A 24,516-nucleotide genomic window follows, 5' to 3' on the forward strand; every position below is an offset into this window, starting at 1 on the left:
ATTAGCAGTAATATGTATTAACACCAATACGTTATGATGACATTTAGTTTTATTGCAGTCATAACAGCGCTTCAACGTTCATAAGTTTGCAGTAACGCGTAACACTATGCGCAAGATTCGAGTTCTTAGACATTAACAAATAACTTCCTAGACAAGACACAGAAAGTTAATCCTGTTAACTAAATGTAAAGGTAAGATCTGCCTGTATGTATTTTATAAGGATCTGGGTGTATAAAACAGTAGCAAGCTCGATGCCAGCTAGGAGTATAATCTTGGCGAGTAACGACCGATGCAAATAAAACCGTAGACGGTCTTGAAGCGGCAATTCCAGGGAGATTCGCTCTCGGTCTCCGTATGGCGCAAATCGCAAATAGAAATCGTCGCGCCGCCACTCGTCAACGTATTCTTGTCTGCGACAGTTGGAAGTACGTAAATACATTAATGTCAAAGGGTCATATTACTGACGTCAATGGCTTATCTGAATAACTGAGCACCACGGAGTGATGAGAACTGCTCTCATAACTAATTTGCAACATCAATTTGCAGGAGGAAATTGTTGCTTAATTATCTTTATTGTTTTGTCTCAGCGTAAGCTATTTACTTAACCGTATCTATTTTGAAAGTGGCATGTTGAAAACAGTGATGATAAGCATATCTACTTTCAGAGGCTATTTTGGGCGTACTTCATGATCAAACTGCACGTGTTCTTGTAACAGTCAGGTGTTGACTGTAAAACTGCTATGCGGTTTTAAACCTATGTAATCTCTTGGGCCCTAGAGCAAAGCGCGTCATCTCGTGCGAATGAGCACAGCTAACCACATCGCTATCAGCAAAACACATTCGTCTTACATAACGCAGGTAGGGGGAGGGTGCAGACGCGCGTCATCACCGCCTCGCCCCCTCGCCCCGGCTCCCGGGGGTGAGGCGCGGATGTAGGTCGTGGCCAGGCCGCAGACGACCCCCAGACGCCAACCTCGCCCTGTCCTGACGCACCAAACACTCACACCCCACCAACTAATGCGTAAATGTTAGCCACATTTCTGTCTTCAACTATTAATTGTAAACTACTGAATGCAGCCTTTCCTGCTTTCGTATTTTTTACCAGCTCGGCCGATCAAAATGTTTCCTACATTTCGTAATCAAAGCGGTACGCCGCCGAAACTATGCCTTCATTCTGTTGAATAGTTCGTTATCGAATTCCTTATACGAATAACAACACGAAAATGTGGGAGAAATAACATGCCGATACGTTATCAACATACCTACTCATCATTCAATCTACAATTTTGTATTGTTTATTCGCCGACTCGATCAAATCTAGACCTTACAGCGAGGAGATAAACACCATATTACCGCATAAAGACTGCGTCAAAATGGCGTCGGGCGCGTTCAAAACACTGGCTCCAAAACAATGTACGTAATGAGAGAACGGCGGGGTTTCCGTCGAGACTCATCTGCGGAACGTGTGCTAAGATAACTGCTGTAAGTGGAGCTCCCCTGGCGCCCCCGGCGGCGCTCGCCACTCACTTGGAAGGGCCTGAGGTAGGTAGGTCAATGGGCTTTCTAGGATGAGAGAGTACGATGGGCGCGTGGGCGCGGTCCAACTAACATATTTCGGCCTACTTGCAATTTAGCAACTGTTTTTCTGTCGGCACGTGCCTACATACGGCCTACGTTGCGTGCTATTAATACGTTTTTCCTCTAACAACCCCCGAAGCCTCACGTTTTAGTTGATCGTCAAAATAACGACGTAAGTTATTCCGCCAGTAAACGGCTCACTGTTGCGAAAAACTACGCGAACTCTTAGTTCATACTAGAAGGTCACAGTAACTTCGACTTCCATTACTATCATTGATTAATGTGTTACTGCCATGCTACAGTTTGTTATACTAAATAATTGTTACTTTATACTCGAATTTAAAGTATTTTAGGTTCTTCTTCGATATCTTTTGGCAGTAATAAATTAATGTCCTTTATTCTTTGCCTACAACAACCCAGTTAAAACACCGTGATAACAAAACTAGAAAAATTAACCACGTAGAATAAAAAACAGGAATGGCTATAAATTGACATAGACAAAATGAGGTCCTTTACCAAAAAGGTGCGACGTTAAATTCTCAAGTGGCAACATTCGTCAAAAAGTGGGTTATTATTTTAGTAAAGTTAGTGATTATGGAGTTAATTACAGCAATAATGATCGTTATTAGTGCACATGCACTTGTCGGTGCATTTACTAATCTCGGTTCTAATCACAATGTAAACATGTAGTTATATTGATTGTCGTCGTGTGGGGCAGACTCAACAAACTCTACTTCCACTGTTAATTAATATTATCTAATATTATGTGAATAACAACATTTTTATTAAAAAAACAATCTAGTATTACTAAGTTAGGTTTATTTTATAGCCATAGGACTCGATATATATGTAGGTCCGCGTTCTAAGGAACTGCCGAATATGTAAATGTCTCGCAATTTAGAGTACAACTCAAAACATAATTGTATAGCTGTCACAATGAAATAAAAAGAAAATTGATAGAGTTTAAGTATTTCGAGGTATTTTGTTGCAGTAGCGTTTCCGTTTACTTTCGACTTACAGAAACGTATGGTGTAAAGTATACTAAGTATAAAGATAATAATGCAGGCAGATTTGATGATTAGCTAAATACTTTTACGCAACGCTATTTAATCCAGATCCCTTAAAAATAACGTCGTAAAACAAATGATAAGTATTAAATGTAATTTGGTACTTGTAGACATGTAAGATAATACAAGTACATACGTGTACCTATTTACAAATGCTGTATCTTATCAACCGCCTGTTTTAAGGCAGTCTTTCGTACTTAGACGGCGTTTGGCGAATTTCAGCACGGCGCGTGTAAGTTATCGCGCCATTGTTTTTCGGTTACATGCGCATTTTTTATATTATCTATATAAGGTACTGATAAAACTGATAGTGTACAACCTCGCTTTGCTATCGGAGACTAGCTATTTCCAGTGGCTTCGCCTGTAGCCCTCAGTAGACTTCTCTATTTGTAACCCCGAATGTCTTTTGTTTTTTTTTACAAAGGTCCCAAAAAGGAGGTTCTCAATTCAGCAGTTTGTATTTTTTTATTTGTTCTCTAACAGCCTACTTGGGTCCTTCCTAAAGAATAATATAATCTTTCAACAGTAGACAGACAATTGCGAATACAAATGGTAGGTCCAGAAATAAACGTGTTCTTACAAACAAACTCATCCTTACTAATATTATAAATCGGAAAGTGAGTTTGTTTGTTTGTTTGTTCCGCTTTCACGCCGTAACTACTGAACCGATTGCTTTGAAATTTTGCAGACGTAAAGTTAGAAGTCCGGATTAAATAATAGGGTACTTTTTATCCCGAAAAAAATAGATATTCCCGAGGGAAAACAAAAATATTGTTTGCTTGATGGATGGATTGTAGATGGCGCTGTGTGTCGTTTAAAACAAGGTAATATATTGCAAACGAATATAAACATGTAAATTTAGAAGCTAAATGATACGATAATGAATCCCCGAAAATGAGGAATTCCCGAGGGATGATGTACAATTTGTTTAATCGTCTAAACTGTTTTTTTTTACATCTACTTATATATTGCAAACGAATATGAACATATAAATTTAGAAGCTAAATGATACGATAATGAATCCTCGAAAATGAGGAATTCCCGAGGGATGACGTACAATTTGTTTTATCGTCTTAACTGTTTTTTTTACATCTACTTATCCTGAAATAACTATAATTCAACGAATTACTGAGGTTTGCGATAGATGGCGCTGGGTGTTTTTAAAACGTGGTAACGATGTGTTTTTAAAATACGTAAGAAGTGGAATGATAGCTTTTTAAAACGTGGTGACGTTGTTTTTTTTAAGATACGTAAGAAGTGCAATGATATCTCGCGCTTTAACCTGTAGCTCATTGTTCAATCGCGAGCTTCCCGATAGCTCGATAGATGGCGTTGTGCTTTTCTGTATCGCGGTGTTAAGGTTTGCCGCGAATTAGTCTTAAGGTGTTTTGAAATCAGTGGGGCCCAGTAGCGCCAGGGCCAGCCGCGGCTGCGGGTTGTTCGAAAGAGGTACCGCGGCCGTGGTATATAAAAGGCCTAGGACGGAACAAGACGATTTTAGTCAGTAAGAGTCTGACACTCCCTCACCGCTGCTAACCCACAGCGGGAGGGGTGAACTGAATTCCACGCGGGCGGAAAGCTAGTGTAAATATAGATTTAATTGATAACAGTGTTGTTAGAAATCCTGGGTTTTGCCACGACCTTTTTAGATACTGAAGTCTAAGCCACAATAAAGGTTTATCTATCAGATAAGGCTATTCCTGCTTAGTTCATGTCAAAACAAGCCCGATATAATCTATTGTTTATTAGTTGTAAGCATTTGTTAGCAAAAAATATGCGATTAAGTATGAGTATAGGAAATTCCAGCTTCGGACTTCGACTTTTTGACGAACTTATATGAGTAATTTCAGAAATGCTAAGTTATTTTGCGAACTGTACAGACCTACTCGAATCTGTAAAATTTTACCAATCGAACATGAACCTTCCACTCTTGTGATAAGGTTGAAGATCTATTGCAAAAATTGGGCAGATTGAGATACGTTGAGTCTGTACATAAAATATTTTTATCGCTTCTGGCAACCCTAGCCCGCTAGCCGTCAATGGACGCTCAATTGTTTATACGAGATGAGCAAACGCAATCATGAATCAACCTCGTAGGAAATGTAAGAAAATATTTAAAACTCTCATGTTATGCCATTATATAATCTGGTTACAGCTAAGATTACACTGAAACTCATTGACATTTATTTTTACACAATGTTACTAATGTAAGTTTATATTACAGACTGATCTTCATTCATAGATTTTATGTTTATCTATCACAGTTTTGGAATCATTTACATACATATATGTACGATATTAATATCCTTAACTGAAAGACGTGTTATGTAAATAATTTATCCGAGATAGCGACTATGTTTTCTCGATTATCTATAGAATTGAATTAACTGTTCATTTTGCAGTTTCTTTTTTGTAAAAGCTGAGAAGAGTAAGAATTTATAGTACCCAGGAAAGACTGAAATTGGATATTTTAGACAAGCTTGTGTTTGCTAATGTCTGTTTACTAAATAATGTGAGATTTTTAGAAACTAGTCTCGGGTTTTATGTCTAACTTACTAATCAATAAATTATAGCTTTATATGTTTAGATAAATTGTCTAGCCTATCCGGTTTCTAGCATAATGTTGTGTCTAGTCAGACTTCTACCAAAAAAACTTTCAATTCATAAAATAGCAATTCAACCTCATTTATAAAACTGTAATTTTCAATCAAGTCAAATTAATTATCATGATCATTTTTTTGGGTGAATAAAATACATAAAGTATATTTTGCAAAAACAGTATAAAATAATTTATTTTCCCAAATAATTGAGTTGACCGGTTTAGCTGCATAAATCATATTGAAATTGAATTAAAATCTTGCGTCGTTAGGAACGGAATAAATATCTTGTTTGTGCAAATATATTATCTATCCGAACCCATTATTATAGACAGGGCTGTAACTTAAAACTTTTAATATTTAATAAATACTAAGACATGGTTTTCATAGTCACAATACATAGTCATAATTTAACATCAGTTTTAAACGGGCAGGATAACGGAATAGAAAATAAAGAAAGAACTACCTAACTATGATTGTGTACAAACATCAGGACAGGATCAACTAAATAATACACGTCAAATCTACCTGAAAACGGTTTAGATGAACTGAATTTCATAGAACTTTAAAAAAATTACAGTGACAAGAAATTGCTGTTTTAGAATGCAAACGCAAAGCAGGGATCCTTTGCGTAGTACGGTCGGGTTAAAAAAGACTTCAGCCATTTCAAAGACGATATACATAAGTAAGGCTAGGCTCAAAAGCCTGACTTAACATGGTAGCCCTAAAAAACTGACAATTCAACATTTTATGCTAATACCACATGATTAATAGTATCAACGTTTATCAACGCAATTTATCTCTTTTTAAAGCAACGCTTTCCTGACCTTCGCGTGACATTGAGTTCTCGCAAATATTTTGTGATGGCCGCCGTTTGATAGAAACACGTGCATATAAAAGATTAGAGGATTATACGCAATGTCTTTTGTTATTTATATCTAGATTAGCAGCTATCTATCTAGGTCTGGACGTTCTAGGCTGCGAGATTGTTCGAAAGTTAGCGCGGCCCTGGTACACAATGGGCTCTAGAAGGAATAGATGTTCGTTGTAGTCAGTAAAAGTCTCAACACAAATGCTTGTTTCATGTCTTCCGTATCTTATTTTTAAAGCATAATCCAGTATTTTAGAAATGTCTTTGTAACAAAGATAACTTGTAGAGCTCCACTGATGTCATCTTCAAGACCATGTAGAGCTCCCAGAAAACTCATTAAAGCCTTAGGTCTAGCGCCTGAAAATATTGTCATATTCAGATTTTTTTCAAGTCTAGCAGCTTATCATATGATTCAGTCTACACTGTCTAGTAATATCTTTATCATAGTTAAAATTCACCTGTCAAGTGTTGCCATATAAAAGCCCGATTGCGAATATCAAGGGATTATGTTTTTTATCAGTTTTTATCATGTCATCAGATCCGCACATGATGTTGCTATATTGTATTTAATAGATGTTCTGCGATAACTGGCGTTATTGATAAATTCGCAAACAATTCTTGGAATTCATTATCTTTGGTTTTTTTATCATTATGTATTAGTTTTAAGCGGAAATAATGTATGTGACTATATAGAGATACTGGTAACAATCTTTATTAAATTAGATCTAGTTTGATTGATGGCTTTAATCGCAAAGAATGCGCAAACAATAGAATTAATGTAGTAAACACATAAATATGGCGTAATTGGCTGGATATAAGCAGTTAGTAACTAAGGTGCGCCAGTGTTGCCATGACGACTCAGCACAATTTCAGGCTGAACATGTAAAAATATCTATTACGCAAGACGCCGACGCATCGCGCCCGGGGGTGGGGGGGCCAGACGCCACTTCGGAACACCCCTCGACCGACCAAGGTCAACCAGCAGTCTACGAAACACTTGCTAACCCAAATTCAGCATTACCCCCCAGTCTCAAGATTCAATTTCGAACGCCAGCTGACTGATAATTCGGTTCATTCAATTTTGAGTCCTCTCTGTTTTGTGGAAGGTTGAATTTCGTTCATAGTGCGACGGGGTGTGAATGTAGAGGTTGTAGTACTAGTGTAGTGTAGTCCGGCGGCAATCAATGAGTTTCAGCCTTGTTGTATGAATTATGTATAGGAACGGGCCCGCTTACGTGACATTTTAGTTGAAAACAAGCTCTGCGCTGCGTTGATGGATACCTAGACATGGTCTGTTTTACAATTTCAGGCCTTTCTTTTAATATAGACTCGCTGTTGGGGTCGTAGGGTCGAACCTATAAAAATGCTATTTGCAAAATCAGGATTTTTCCACATGTTGGAACTTGGAATTATGAATAAACTTCATGCCATTAGCGAAATTAAATGCCAGCATTAATCAAATCACGTTCACGACTAGACATCGCAATAACATTATTCAAAAACGATTACGCTTCGCCACACGCAGCTAGCTTATAGATACTAATCTGCACACAAAGGTAATAAATACGAAACGTGCAAATTCAAATTCTCGACAAAAACGTTCCTATACTAATGAATTCCGATCTCATTATCAATCAAGGCAGATCAAGGTTAACGTCTTTAAAAAAAAAAGAAAAAAAAACGAACTAGATTCAAAACATTGCGTTCCAATTTTGAAATGAATGGCTCTTCACTGCATTACCGTCACGAATCGCGCGGGCGTAAAAAGTTAAAAACGTAATGGCGATTGCATTTTGCTGTGAATTTTGAATTAATCTGTGAGAAACTGTTTAACGATAATGGTCACTCTTCGTTTGTTATCTGCATCAGTGAGCTAATGGTAATTTAGCGGCCGTGGACAATCGCCGTGAGAGCTACTTAGCCTGACCACTACGTTACTTTTACCACGGACCGAGTAAAATACTGTTGTTGATATTGATCTTATAGATTCTAATGATATCGGAAAATCTAATGGCAATGGACGATGTCTATTTTTTTTAATTGTTTTATGTAAAAGTAATTTTCCTATCTGGCCCTATTTGTCACTGGTCCAGCTGAAGTGTTTCGGAAGCTAGAAAAACTTGAGCAAAGTGTGGGGAAATTGTAGTTACTATTTTAAAGGACTTTTGTACCATATACTAAGTACCCTGTCATTACGATATTAATCGTAGTGTAAATGTGACACGATTAAAAACTAATGCTTGGTCGCAAATGTCAAGACTTTCACATGGCCATAATGCACATGTTTTTTTTAATGCCACTAGAGCTGGGCTGATATTGATCACTCTAATGGATACAGATTATAAATGACCGCGCTACCCGAATGACCGAGGAGAGGCGAAACGCGAAAGTACTTCCAGATTAATAGGAAAGACCTTGAAATACACATAAATGGTATATCACTAAAATAGAACACGTCAAGTGGCAGACAGTTGCAGATGGATAAAAATAGAATAGATTTATTAAAACTTCCTTCTAAGAGCGCAGATATTTTTATTAGTTTATTAACCTCCGCACGCGAGTACGCACGTTTTAATGGCCATCTGTTAAAGGATAGACAAGACCGCCGTTTATTATGTAAAACAGTGTACTGCTGTCCGTCAGCAGTCATCATTAGTGAGGTTCGTAGTAACCGCACCCAAGTAAAAATTCCCTAATAACGCGAGGCTAACACACGCCACTCCTCGAAATGAATCCATACAAATTGCGACGTGCTATCATTGCCAACAGTATGTATACAGTTGGCGTTGAACATTAAGAGGGCCGAGGGCCCAATCGTTCCCAGGAACCGATTACCAACTCTCGCGTCCGGGGGCATCATCACGACACTTCTCGGAAAGGTAGCGAACAAATCATTGAGGAAACATCGTTATTAGGGTTTCACTTACTCGTGTAATTGAACTTTTTACACGACGTTGATGTGTTAGGATCCGTAAAATCGTAAATGTCAACGCAATTTGTTTCGGTAAATGTCAGTGCGTTGCCCTGGTTGCCGAGGGTTGCAGGTGCTCACAGATTTATACGATGTTCTTGGGCCTATATTTACGCGTCCCTTTCGAGATAATGTACATGCAGTACCCAAATCTACGATAATATGTTGTATAGATAAATTGTTGTTGTAACACTTTCACGTTTTCCTAAACCTACATGAACATGTTTTACTCACGGAAACACTGCGTTGCAATTTCTCAAAACCCTATGGTTTTCCATAGGACTTTACAGGGCTAGGCTTATTGAGCTATAAAACTCTACATAGAATAACCCAAATAGTCATGGTACAAGAATAACAACTACATGAAAGCTAGATAATGCACAACATGAATAATATGTTTTCCTAACTGATATATCGCGTTACATCTTTTGGCGCTTGCGAGCTACATTATTCAAGCGATGATGAAGAAGATGACACTTCATAGAATACAGTTATTTGTATCAGGAGCCGGTGAGTCAGCCAATTAAGAATTACCAATAATAACTAGCCGCGCCGCGATTGGTCGGAGAACGAAAACAAACATGGCCAGTGGACAGTCAAGCTTCCACGTGTTGGCTTAATTATCACCGTAAACAGAGCTCGTCATGGCGCGTAAAATTTTTATAGTGCCGTATTTTGCATACGACTCCGTAGAATGTTAATCGTCTTGTTTTGAACTTCAGGCTGTATCACACGATGTCGTTTCGTGGCGCCATTTTTTTCGTTCTTCATTTGAATGTGACAACGGTTTGACATTGCAAACAATGTGTAAGGCTACTCTGTTTGAATACAGAACTCCTTGAAAAAATTGTAATTAGTAAACAAACCTTTTTAGAGAGTTTATGTACCTAGTATGTAAAATGAAGAGTATTGTATGCAATATTTATTGAGCTCATGAATGAGAATGATGATCAATTAAAAAGAAATACGATAACGGACAAGGCAGGCATTATATTTACTATCTTAAAAATAATATGTGTGCGACGAAGATGTGTGAACAACCTTCTAAATAATACGTGAACTCATATCGTAGATCGAGTTACCGGAACCATAAGCTGTCTATAGAGCTAACGTTCAAGTTCGTGGGATTTTCTATTAGTGGTGTTGTTGTGACGGATCCGGCAGTTATGTACTATGAATGTACTCGAATGTTATCCCACGAAAACCAGCGAGTAGGCGGTGAAGTACCGCCTTTACATTATGTAGTATAAGGTACTTGTATTAGGTATGTTAGTCATAGGACATCATTATTTATTGACATATATTTTCTATGGATAGGTTACCTTATTTATTTATTTTATTGGCAAACAAAAACATTATAAACGGACCTATTGTTTATTTTTTGTGAAAAGCGTGTTGCGATTCTATATTTAAAGAGAAAAAATGTAATCAATCGATTAGTTTACAACATGAATAAAAAGCAAAATGTGAGTAAACATAAACCATGATTCATACGTCCATACATAACAATTCATAACATACCCAACATAAGTGGTGGCGGGCAATAAAATGCTTTACCAACTAAATAAATTGTAGTAGTTTATACCAGCATGCGGACAGAGAAAACACAGTAAAAAAATGCAAGGAAGCGTGAGATTTTCACTAAACGTTTCTTTGTTTTCTAAGAATTCGTGAATAAAGGCAAAAACACAGGCTTCCTAGATAAGCGTGTATTGTAAGGTGAACGACCGGAGCAAACAACTGCGCACGTAAAAATTTTCAAATCAGGCCGTATACTCGAGTTATCTTTGCGTCCTTGGATACCACAGTTTGAATCATCAGCCAAAAAAATCAACTGAAAAATAAAATTAACTAAAATGTTTGTTGGATGATTATTTATTTTTATTATGATCATCATGGCGTATTTTCCTGTTACCTCCGATGATCTCAGATCCCATGAGCCCCACTTTGAAGAATTCGCGTAACCAATTAGTAAATATTTCGTTTCCCAACTTCCGCTTAAGATTTGGTGATAAATAAATCATTGTTGGTCAGTTGCCAGTGGCCATCATTTTGACAGCTACAGAAAGTACTAGAAGCCAGTCAATATGGCTGCTGACCGGATGTTTTTCTCACATTTACGGTACTTACACAGAATTTAGGAACAAAGATTCTTTGAAAAATGTCACCGTTTCAACTTTTGCTTTGATGTTTTGTTGTAACGAATTATGACAAAGTTACTACCCAGTATCATACGATAAAAACGAAATTTTTGGTTGTTAATTTTCCGCAAAATCATAGCGTGCTTCCAATGCACGTCCATTATTATTTCCTTAAAAATTCAGATCCTCTTCATCAAGTTTGCAAAACACTTTTATTTGCGTGTCTCTAAAAAACATGTCAAAACGCGCTGTTATACGATATTTTACGGTCTATATTTCAATCAACGTTTTTGTCGTCGCCATTACGCATTTCTCTTGCAAAGAATTCAGACACTGAATCAGATAAAAACATATAAAAAATTTACAAGCGTGTTAATATTATTTATTTCAATAACGCGGATGCCAAAACTTACGAAATGAATTCATGAATTAAATGTATAACGTGTTAAGATTTACGAGGAATTTAAAAAGAAATCGACTAGGAATTGTTTAGCCTTGAATTATTAAATGGAATCTGTACGAGTCAATGAACAAGAAATATCGAATATTTCACTTCTAGTAAATTAATACGGGATATTTTCGATTTAGGCTGCTCCAACGGGGTCGTCGATAACCAGTAATACCAGGATTTAAGACGACTTTACGATATTCAATTGTATTATCAGATATTTTACTTAAGACAATTGTCACGATCAAACTAATAACGATAACGTTATTGGCTTTTCCAAGAAAATTGGATGGCCTCAATTTTGTTTTTGTTTATCAAAATTACCGTAGTCATTTCTCATCACGGTTAACAGACTTATTGCATAGTTTAAGTTGAGAATCCACGAAATATTTTGATAGAATTTGATTATTAAATTCTTGATGAAAATTTAAATTTAAATTAATGAAATGTATCTGTTATGAAAATACTTAGTTGGATTTCTAATTAATTGAATATTTATTATTTCGCAAAATGTAACTCTGTGACTCAGAAAGAGCAGTTTCATCTGTTCAGCTGTAGTTTGCCGGTTTTATGGCAAAAAGCTGGTCTTAATGAGAACATGGGGTTTAAAGAAACGCAACTAAAAAAAATCGTTTCTGCGTCTTAAAAAAACAGTCAAATCGGCAGTTATTATCGGAACCAAGGTTATGTGTTCCAAACTCCTGATATCTGCGACTAATGCAACATTAGCCTTGTTTCCAAATTATCAATTCGTTTGTTTTTATTACGCCTCCTTTATGTAACTTGCAATGATCATTATCCATTCGGTCAAATCACATGTTGCATGCTGAATTTAGTGCGTTAGTCCCAGAATATAGAGATAGAGAGATAATAAAAATAGAGAGTTTCCACGTGTAGAAACTCCATATGTTAAGAGGTCACAAAATTCAATTTTATATGATTTAAAGCAAAACAGTGAATATGTATAACATTTCACCGTACACATGTAGATCCTATCGTATCCAGCCAACAACAAAACGAACACACCTCGTTTGAATTTCGAATGCAATTTAAATATTCTATTATGATGATAGAGGAGGTTGTATAAGTACTATTCTACTCTGTGGCTGTCAATGAACTCGACACTATGGTTTCTGGTGATAGAATAATGGCGAATGATATAATTGTTACACACGTGGCGGCCATTTCCTGTGAGAATCTCAGACCTGACACGAGGTACTTGCATTGTGAAGTAACTGACTATGACTAGATGACTAAAACCATACTAAACCTATCATTGGCAGTTAACGGTCTTCCTTTCTATTGAAATTCTAAGTTACTCATGTATTTTTATGACATAAATCGTGCTGTTTTATTTCAGTGGCATGAAAAGAAATTGCTATCGTGACTTATTGTAATGTTTTCTAATCATAGATAACCACTCATAAACATTTTGAAGTACAGATTATAAAACACATCGAGTATTACCTTATCACGTACAAGTGCATACAATCGAGTCTTGCGCATAACCTTGTTTGCACCTACCGCGTCTAGCCTAGTGCCTAGACTCGTTTGTTTATTATCATAATTACTGCATTGTTTCAGTGCGAACCGTGTTTTATTATCTATCTATGTTATTAGTTTGGATTCTGACACGAGCTGGGATAGGAAGAGAATGGCGTCACTATACTTTCTTTAATGGAGTTATTTATATGAAGACAATTACCTATGTTTGTAATTTAGCATGCAGGCAAATAGATTGTACCATTGGGAAGGACATACCATAGTATCGGTCCACTAGAAAAAAGTGTAAACAGACACATAATTTTAAAAATTGGCGATATTTTGTTGATAAGTTATTTTAGTTAACTGGTTTTTATTTGACCTAAAACTTATTTAGCTGCAGCTACAACATTCCCATTGCAAGTCGTTAAAGCGAACCGAGCATAAATTGATGAAGGCACTGTGAGACATACCATTGCACAAATTAGCAGGCCGCAATTAAATAAAAAACATTTGACAGCTGTCACTGTGACAAGTATTAATTAATGTCACCGCGCGAGCTGCGCTAAGGTGACATTAGACTTGTGACAGTTGCGTAACACTATTGTTTGACACGTGTGCCGGGGACACACTGTCTAGTCGAACAATAGGTATGTTAGATAACGTGTTTTATAATTGTGTTTATACTTGTTTATGTTCTAGGTAGATGCTGGTTCCACGCTTGCCAATAGAAAATAAGGAGGTGTTATGATAAGGCTATTGTCAAGGCACGTTTTCTAACATAACTTTCAGTATTTTTCTACTTATTGTTTGGCGAGATGCCTGTGTTCCTGAATCATAGAATGAGGCAAAACATGGCCGTTATTTACTAGAAAACGTTGTAGGTATGTGCGACGCAACTCTATGTAAAGCGTAACAAGTATATCAATAAGGTACCGCTTTCCAAAGTCCTGCACTAATTAAAACAGCCAACCAGTGAGGCATAATGAACTTGATTTAATGTATGTGCACGGCGTACTAACTATAAATGTGTATAGTGACGCTAGCGAGTCGTGATCGTGAATAGTTCAGTGCTCCGACTATAAATCCTTTCTTGGAAAAGGTCTGCTGCGATCGACAGACAAATGCTAATCATGAAAATGGCTGGAAATCACTGTTGTTTGACGTTTGAAATTCTTACAGTGATCACGACACAGCAATCAATTGCGAGTTCAGTTGGATTCAGTGTTTCTAATAATTTCAGTACACGAACTGCTGGTCCTTGGCTTCAATTGGGACATTTTTTATTATTTTTAGTACTATGTAGTTTGCTAGAAGTGAACACTAATTTGTATTAACAGTCACTTCGACTTAACTTTACTTCCAGATTAGGATACTGGTCCGACTTCTACAGATTTGCTTCCCTTTTCCAGAACTGACGTGGGATCTAAATAAAACCGCTTTATTCAGGTCATATTTGGGAATACCTAACAACATTTAAATAAATCAGGGGTCGGCAACACATGTGCGGCTAATGACGTACGACAACGCTAATTGCCACAATTTCGCGGGACTTGCCAAAAAATAGGCGGCCATTAATAGAAATTACCCGCGTAAACGTTGCGCGCGCAATTATATTATAGGTATCTTATGTCAGTTGTCATAATGACGGGTTGGCCAACATAAGAAAAAAAAGTGAATTATTTTTACAGACAATTATCGGAAAAGTAATCATTCTCCTAGAATTTTGTTTTGAGCTGTTAATTAAGTAAACGCGCTCTACAATTATACGGCCGTTAATACAGGAATCCGTTGCTCTGTTTATGAACGTACACACTACACTAATCGGGAAATTCTGATGAAACTAACTGTGAAATTAAAGATTTCTTGCATAATGGTATATTTTCCGCGTTGATCCAAATTAGACTATTAGACTGGAAACGTCCCATGTCCTCTGAAGTGTTCAGTGGCAAGAGTAGTGACACAATTATTTATATCATAAAACTACAATCACAAATCTTTGGAGGCCTTGAATACTTTGTATTAAAAGGAAAATAGTTTAAATAGTTTTTCATAAAGTACTTAGTATCAAAACGCAACAAGGAAAACTATTCACGTCTCATAAAATATTCGACAAGATTAAACAGTCGACAAATGACAAGCGTTTGGCGCCATCTTCGACATAGCTTGCATTCCTTAGCACCAAGTCACTGTAATGTACTCCGATCGTCCGAGATCAGGAGTTAGTTAAATGAGGATATAGTTTACTACGAATATTTGGCAAGAACACTTTCGTTTTACTAAATGAATCAGAGATGTCGCGTGGCCGGAGCGCGGGGAATCTCGACGCCTCCGGAATGTTGGCAGCACTGCCAACGTGACACCGAAAATTTTAGCGGGAGTCCAGTTCCAGATTCGAAGAATTTTTTAGTACACGATGAACACATAGTCGCGCAATTCTGCAAATTATTTGCTTTTTTATCAAACAAGTAAAAAATCTAATTCGTATTAGCATATGTCAAATGCAGAATGGTTTTTTATAAACCTTTTTATATGGAGTACATCCTACCATCATTCTAGACTCAAAGTCAGAGGGTTTGTTATTTAAGATAAAATGTATATGGTATGGTGCTACAAGCGACAAACAACATAGATTCAGGTGACTATTGGCAAAGATCTTGACAATCCCCCGCTTCTGTAGCCCACGAGGGTATGCGGTGACCACTTATGTGGGTGCCTATTTATATTGGAGATGACACCATCAAATAGTCATTGTACACCTGAACATTACCATATTTGTGTGGTAGAGAAATTGGTGGAGCAGAGCTAGGAATCTACCTCAATGGCTTCCCATAGAGGCTGATCTATGCCTAAAGAGGCCTGATATAATGATGACGATGTATTCGTCGGACAACGAAACTTTGGTACATCAAAGGGATTGTTTTTTTTTTATAAAGGTACATTTAAAAAGTATTTATATGAATTTCCAATCGAGTAGCATTCATTCGCGGTGTAGTCTATTTCTGGGTATAAAAATGAATTGGTATTAGCAGCGCAGGCAATGATGAAACTTATATTATGTCTTTGAAATTATGAACATCAAAGAGACGGCCCATGATAAGTACCCGGTTAAAAATTACCAAATGTACATTACAGCATACATAATTTTGAACTTATAAACCACACACAATATACTAGATATTCCAGGAAGCGGTAAGTCGCGTGCCACACAGCTTGTACTCGGGTAACGAACCGAATGCTCTTGCGCATATCGCGCCCGAGCCAAATCCGCGCGTGCCTTCATTCCGCAGTGATGACATACTTTTAATGTTTTTTTTTTTTTTCGAATAGTTATTTGGGTGTTATATGTAAATAATGATATAAGAAAAAAAAAAAGTTCTATGTAGAATGACAAGAAGTTATCCCATAAAATAAAAATGTATAAACGTTCGAAAACAAGAAGCTGATTTCTCAGCTTCCTAGAAATCCTGAAATATTTCCACAACAATTCTATTCTAAGTTTATCATGACATTTAAAAGTTTTATTGCAAAGCCACACAAATACTAACGAGTTTATTTTCTGCTTAAAAACTTCAACGACAAAAAAATATAAGAGACCGTCTTGCTTCGCTACGCAATCTGCGTAGCCGAGGCGTGCTACGGGGTTACGCCTACGCCGTTCTGCGTAGCAATTTTTTTGTGCGCCGCGCCGATCAATTTTGTATCGACACGTGTCTAAAAATTTACCTATCTTTGTCCTAAATCTGTCAGGATGTTAGATACCTTTTGTTGACTCAGATCAAGAGTTCTTTGACTTTAATGAAAATCCGATAATAATGTCTATCTTATCTTATCGAGGCTTTGTGGGGATTTTGTTGATCACTTATGCTGATAAATCGTTGTTTTATCGGAATTAGTATCATAGTTTTTGGACTGAAGGACGGGAGTTCAAGGACCTTACCGAAAATAACCTTTACAAATACAAGTAGGCACCTATTCATTAATTGCAGAAAAAGAAAAAAAGATTTTCTTGTTTACCATTTTTGGCAAAAATAAAATAGTTTACTCATTATGGTTCCGTTTATACTCTCTGAAACATCCGAAACTAAAGCGAATGAAAGTTTATTTAAGCACAATCAAAATCTCATTTAAACTCAGCGAATTGTCCGAGCGATCATTATCATTACGGTAAACGTCCAAAGAATAACACCATTCCTCTGCACTGCTAAAAAACTAGCTAGTTCACATTCATCACTAAATAATTAGTCACGGAACATCAACGATTTACGTAAAAAGGAACGTTACCAACTGAAGACAATTCAGGTGGCAGAATGAGTCACATCGCCTCGGCCCGCGCCAACACAAACATTAGAAAAAAAACACCTTAACGCCATATTGTTTAGCTATTAAATTATTAATCTCCTTTTATGGGGTATTAAATAGTTTATCCAAAGGTTAAACGAGACCTTATAACTAACACATCGCTGTCTGTCTGTGACTAGGCTACGTCTAGAACTGTGTTAACTAGATAGTTGTTTTGGCTGTTTTAAATGATAATGATACGGAACACTTTGACGAGAGTCCGTGAGATTCGCACTTGGACCGTTTTTTCTGTAATAATTGATGATACGACCGCATACCTAGTTTGTATTGTCATTTAATAAATGATATACTTATTCGTCACTTTGCCTAGTCATGATGCAATTGCATATTGCAATAATGCAATCAAAGTAAACCACACACATTGGCTCATGGCCGTCAAAAACGATTAACTAAATACCAATTACAGGATCTTAAACATATGTACCTATCTAATTAAATTTTATTCGTCTCCAATTATCTGCTGATCGTACAAGTGAAATGAAATCACTGAGCTATTTCTGCGTAACACAGAACGCATCACCACAGACAGTCGCCTGACATTTCATATTTCACCATAATCGCTTCACAAACCGAACATCACACTTTGATCTAAAACAGTACACTAAGACTTGCAAAACGAAATAATACGCGAATATAACAAATGGTTTTATTTGAAATCACCTGCCGTTCATCCATTACCTTTTGAGCTGCAAATTTTTATCTGTAGTTTGTCCAAAGGGGATAGGATCCTTATGTCCTTGTGTTAGGGGTTATATGGCCTGCATAGATAGCGTGGTGAATGCGTGCATTTGTAATAATACTAGTGTGAGCAGCTGGCTTCTTGCCAAGACAGCGGGTAGCGACCCCAGAGGACCGCACACACTCACATTATGTCACACAATTATAAAACTTGTACGTTTATGAGCCGTGCACGTGAACCCTAATTAAATGGCCTTTAAAAACAAATAAACGATGAGCTATCGTTTTTGCAAAAAGGTGGGACTGAGTCTTTGAACAACAGTCGGTCATTCGCAGCGATATTGATAATTTCAATGTCAAAAATCAATGTGCATATAATTTCAGCAATATCTGAAGAAATATTAAACACTTGTAATAGAAAGTAAATTAAATTGTATTTAAAAACATTGACAGATTCATCTTGAACTCCGATGAACTCACTAAAGTTTAAAGTAACAACGTCGATTTAGCTTAGAACACCAACGAATGAAATTAACCGTCTCGTTATGCAAACGGAGTAGAATACGACTTGATTTAGAGGCGTCTCGTAAACGGACAAACATACAACATGGAGTACTCTGCTTTCTAATTAGGATCAACGCTAACTAGAACACTTGTGACGTGAATAAGTTAAATGTGCGTTTGAGCTGTAGGTAATTGAAGTTTAAGTTGCTATGTGCTAGCTACTACTAGGGCTTTGCTCTCTCACCTCGACTTTCGAAATTATTCCTTGTCCTACTCTGAAGAAACCTCTTTCATGAGAGATCTGTTGTCTAATCTAGTTTATTAGTTAGCTAGCTATTGAATAAAGGCCCCTCACTAAAGATATCGACAGTTATAAAACAGAAAACCAATACAAGCCTATGTTTACGACATTAATGTTCTTCCTAACAATATTTATTGATAGCATTACTAACAAATATTTCATTGCAGTCATAACATAAACGTGAGTTCGCCTCGCATTCTCAGTTGCATAACACTGGTAAGAGCCCAAGCAATGGGCTATCAAACTGTCAATATTTGTGCATTATTGCAGACTTTAAACGCAGTCAGTAACAGCCGTATGACTCAAGAACCAATAATATAACACATCATTTACATTCGAGTTATCGAGGTACGATTTCACGGTTCCGTAATCTTAGTTTATTTTTAGATTGAAGATGTTGCATTTTACTTACAGCTGTATTCTTAAACGGCAGTTTAAATTAACAGCTTGTTAAGTACAGGTGCAAGCGATACCATGAACTGTCAGAACGCTTTTGAAATAGCAGAACTGCGCACAGTTGTTCGACTTTGCAAACATGTGAAAGGTCCAAAAATACATTGTCAGACAAAATGGAGGATAGTGACAAATGACTGCGACAGCGAAGACGCCACACAGTTTGCATGAAAATGGTTGCTTAGATTTTTCTTCGGAAATAAAAATAGCGCTAAAGAGAAAGATATCAAAAATGTTTGAAAATCCTTTTGGCTCTTCTTGAAAATGGTTTTGAACCTAATATTTGTAACTGAAAAGATACAATGGAAACAATAGTTATTTGTTATACAAGAGTGCAAAGTTGCTTTTTAACCGCGGGCTCAATTTTGATGACCGAGCAAGCGAAGGATTCTAAAATTGAAAAACGAGCGTAGCGAGTGTTTCAATAATTAGAATCCTGAGCGATAGCGAGGGAATCAAAAGAGCACAAGGTGAAAAATCTTTGCACTCGAGTGCAACACGTAACTTTTCATCCCACCTCATCGAGGAAATTACTAAATACAAAAAAACAAAATGGCGCGCACATATGAGCATCAAATTAAAAAGAGGTACCTATTAAAGTTCATTTATTTGAAAACTCAGTTTAAAAATGAAACGAGGTTAAAAATGTATGTTAAAACAATAATAAAAATTACTTAATTAATTGAATAATTATTTTAAGCAGTATTTTGTTTGTTTAATATGTATTTGTTTGAAAAGTCTTATCAAGATTGTCACAAATGGAGTATTGCACACGATGTTCTAAATTCAAATCACTTTGCCGCTCTAGAGGATAAAAACGGCTTTTGCGCTCAGATATCAAAGGGTAAAACTACTCTTTCCGAGATGGTGGGATGAAAAAATCTTTACTAATATTATAAATGCGAAAGTAACTCTGTTGTTTGGTATGTTCGGCACATAGAAAGATAGCCTGAGAAAGGACTTACGGAAATAGTTCCCTCGGACCGCGAATAAAAAACCAAGTAGTGGTCAAAAAGAGTACGAAAAGTAAATAAACCACTATTTAAGTTCGTAACCGTTGAACACTAAAGGAAGAAAGTGCGTAAGACTAAAATAACCGGCGTCGGTAAAACGAGGCGGGAGAAATGTCAAGTGGAATTAAGGGTACTGCGAATAACAGGCAATAAGAACAGCCACCGGTGTACAGATTTATCCTGGAACCTGCCATAGAGCTGCGAAACTGACAGAGAAGTACTATATCTTAATTGCTTGATATTTTTAAGACGATAATTTATATGAGTCTATCTTAGACAGCAATTGCTGATAAAAAGGTGAAGGAAAACATTTTGAGGAAACCTGGACTATAAAGTTTGATTAATGCTCAATCCTTCTCTGTGTGAGAGGAGGCCTGTGTCCAGTAGTGGGACGATAAAAAGGCTGTAACGGAAACTATCTGATGTGACTTTTTAATGTATTGTGTGTGATGTGACATTAGTGTCTATTTACGTATGGTTGTGAAATTAATTTTTAAAAAATTGTAGGGAATTTTATGTGGCAGATACCGCAGTTAGAGATAACAGCATGATTCTTTCCGGAGTGTGAATAACATTACATTTAGTAATTTTATAATTCTTACTTTGATATTTCATAATTTACGTAAATAGCTTTTCATTTTATACGTTCATTACAAAATTAAGAATTAACTGGCATCGCAAGTGTGCATTTCTAAAATAGATTACCAATTTCCAACATTAAAATAATTTCTTCTACAATCGACAAATTAGCATTATATCTATTCATATAGAGCAGTACATTACATCTTCTGTATCAGGGTGTTATTGGGGCGAGATACGCGGGTCGTAGGTCGGCGCGCGCGCAGGCTATTGAACCCTGAGTGCGTATGCGCATGCGTATTGCGCACACACTATTCTATCTACAGACATACAAAAGATACAGAAGGGCTAAATACAATAATGGTATATTTTTTTTTTTGCAAGAAAACTGTGTTCATTTTATAACCTGTATGAGCGTATATTTATGAAACTGTGAGATAAGACTTGTTTTGGTTTCCAGCTAGAACCAGATAATAGGTGTTGTGACCAGTAAAATGCGAACGTGTAGAATAAAATGTTAAGCGGAGACACAACTTACTCATCACGTATAACAGTTTTTCTATAGCTAGGATATTTAAGCAACATTTTGGAAACTACAGAAGTACAGACCTTTTACTTAAGTGTGCTCTCAACTTTCAAGCGATATAACTTCTGAAAGGCCTACTCTCGCAAATATTTAGGTAGCTTAGGAATACGATACACACAACGACAGGAGAATTTATTAATATTAATGTACTTCATATTCAATTAGTGCCGGAGTGCCGGTACTCTTAAGAACTAAGCCTATCTACCAATATTAGACAGTAAAATATTATTGCGCATTTCAATAAATTTTCTCGCAACAAATTAATTAAACTAATTAATAGCACAATATCTAATGTAAACAAGGTACGTAATTATAACTTGTACAATAAATATGATAAGTCAACGGGAACGATATACAGTAAATAGCACAGTATATAAAATACTGTATAAATGGTGATAACGTTTATACAAATCGAGGCAATTTGTCTACTTTATCGAGTGAAGTAATTTAGTAATTAAAATTGTCAGTTCTAGAACATTGGCTATAAACTTTTAAGTGAAATACCGTAATTATACTCCTTTTTAAAACACTCGTGTATCAATATTGGTCTTCATAAAAATACGAATTAGGACAGGTGAACCTGAGAAGACCCTGATAGTGTCTTATTATATTTTTATATCTTTAACATATGTCACCAAAAACTTGAAAAGAAAGAAAGTCTCATCTCAGCTATGTTAAACTACTATAACTCTTTGACATAAGAATATAAAGCTCTTTTAATTTTTAACTGCTAAATAATTATGGTTTCATTACTTTCGCCGTTCTTTCAGAATCACCACGTCAGCTGCTTGTATTGGATTGCGCTTTCCTTACCGACTAGCCTAGCAACAAAACCTATTATCCGTGTAATGATTGTCCTCATCAGATAGCTGAACATATTATGATGAAGTGCTTGTCAATTATGGGTATTCACATACTTCAAATAACGTTATCTACAAGAGGAAACAGAAGCCAACACTTAGTGATAATATATATATTTCCATTAATTTGTGTGACCATGAATTTGAAAGCAATAAGGTAAAATGTTATTTATCTACTTTGTAAATCCATTTAAAAGTTGACAGAATTCTTTTTTATTTTGATAACGAAATGGTAACAATAACGAAATAGTGATAAATATAAGTCAAATAATGACATTTTGGCCGATACAACTTAGTTAGGTACTAAACACAGTCCGTCTTACCACAAAAACTTTTTAACGTCAGTTTATGCCTTGTCTAAAAAAATGACAAATTATGACGTTGACATATGGTTCATTTTGCAGCCAAAATTTTATTAGACAAGTGTAAAACAGGGTTTAAAGTTTTTGTAGTAAGGCCCAGTTGCTTTTCTCATCTTATTATAACTAGATTTTTACTTTACGTAATAAATTCCATATTGTTAATTAACGAATTCAGCAGAAATAACCTAATGGATTATAATTATTAATTTTATAATTCCCAAAATACAGGAAGAAAGGTATTGTTAGTGAAGAGAATTAAGAAAATTCACTGAAATGAAAGTTAATTAATGTCGTTTATTAAATATGGATCTTTTTGTAACACTAGCTATTTTACCTGGCTATTACCTTCGATGAAAGCAATTTTCAAAAATTTATGAGTACGGAGTACCTTTCATGAATTCTTGACGAAGTGCGTTAAATGCATATCAAAATATTATCACTTTACATATGTATTTGAAGGTTAAAGCCACCTTTGAAGGTTGATGACATCTGAAAGACTGTTAAGTTAGACCAGTTCTGGCTTACCTAGAGGTGACTGACTGATAAAGAGAAACATTTGTTAGTAACATTAGCGAACAACTGAAACAATTGACTGCTGATTTCGTGACATCATTATATCAGTCAATCAATAGACATCCTATGCTGAACGTAGGCCTCCCCCAAGGATCGCCAACTATCTATGACTTCGCGCGTTCAATGAAAAAAGAGGCAAGTATCTATTACGTAATATAGCAGCAGTCTTCAGCGTTTTTGTTTCATTCCTCATTTACCTTTTGAATTTTTGATGATTTGGTTGACCAAATTCAATAAGTTCAAATAAAACAAAAGAAACAAGACCATAAATGTTGACTTTTTGCAGATAACCTCGACTGAAAGGACATAGCTATCTTGCCAAAATGCACCAAAATGCTCTGCTATCAGATAACGCGAAGGTCGATGAGTTTACACTATCTGTCTGACAAGATTAGCGTCACTTGCGCACATACAGACATTTGCAAAACACTTGAGTTCAGTAAAACACCATTAAGTTTATGTAGATGTCATATTATGTAAGGTAACGTATGACAAACTGAAGTGTCTTCAGCTAGGAAGCAATAATACGTAATAGGTATTTTGAAACAAGACTCAGCTTAATTCGTAAGAGGTCCACAGTTTTGGGCTCTTGGTTACTGCGCGTGCGGTCAGTTTTATTTAATCCAAGAATAAACTCTATACAGGGTGCATATTTGATCATATTCAAATGGAAATTTAAAAGAACTGACAGATCAGCCCCATTCATGATTGACGACTGTTATCTCAAAAAATATTGAAATAAGTTTTTTGGAGTTTAGTCGAGTTATTGACCTGCAAGTAGTATGTATACTCATGTATACTCGGCTGTCGCTCTCCGAATATTTTAGCTTACCAGATCAGTTTGGGACTTAAACACTACATAAACATTTCTGACAAAATATCCAGAATGTTGAGTGTATCAATTGATATTCAAAAGTATCTCTCACGTCTGTTTATTTTCAAACATTGTCTTCACACGTATGCACATTGTTTGAAAATAAACAGAGTCAATCAGCGATGCATGTATGCAGTAGCCAGCTTGCGAACGCATCCTGCCGCCTCGCGATCAATATTCAGCTCGTGTACCCGGACACAGCGCGATCGCGTCTAC

The 24,516-nt window shown here is 36.3% G+C and overlaps 1 protein-coding gene across 1 annotated transcript in view; it reads right to left on the minus strand.

The window, feature by feature from the left end:
- LOC110373189 (ski oncogene) overlaps positions 1–24,516 on the minus strand; it is a 61,591-nt gene that overhangs the window by 4,348 nt on the left and 32,727 nt on the right. The window lies entirely within an intron of this gene.

This window comes from Helicoverpa armigera, chromosome 18 (assembly GCF_030705265.1).
Source record: "Helicoverpa armigera isolate CAAS_96S chromosome 18, ASM3070526v1, whole genome shotgun sequence".
NCBI classification, from domain to species: Eukaryota; Metazoa; Arthropoda; class Insecta; order Lepidoptera; family Noctuidae; genus Helicoverpa; species Helicoverpa armigera.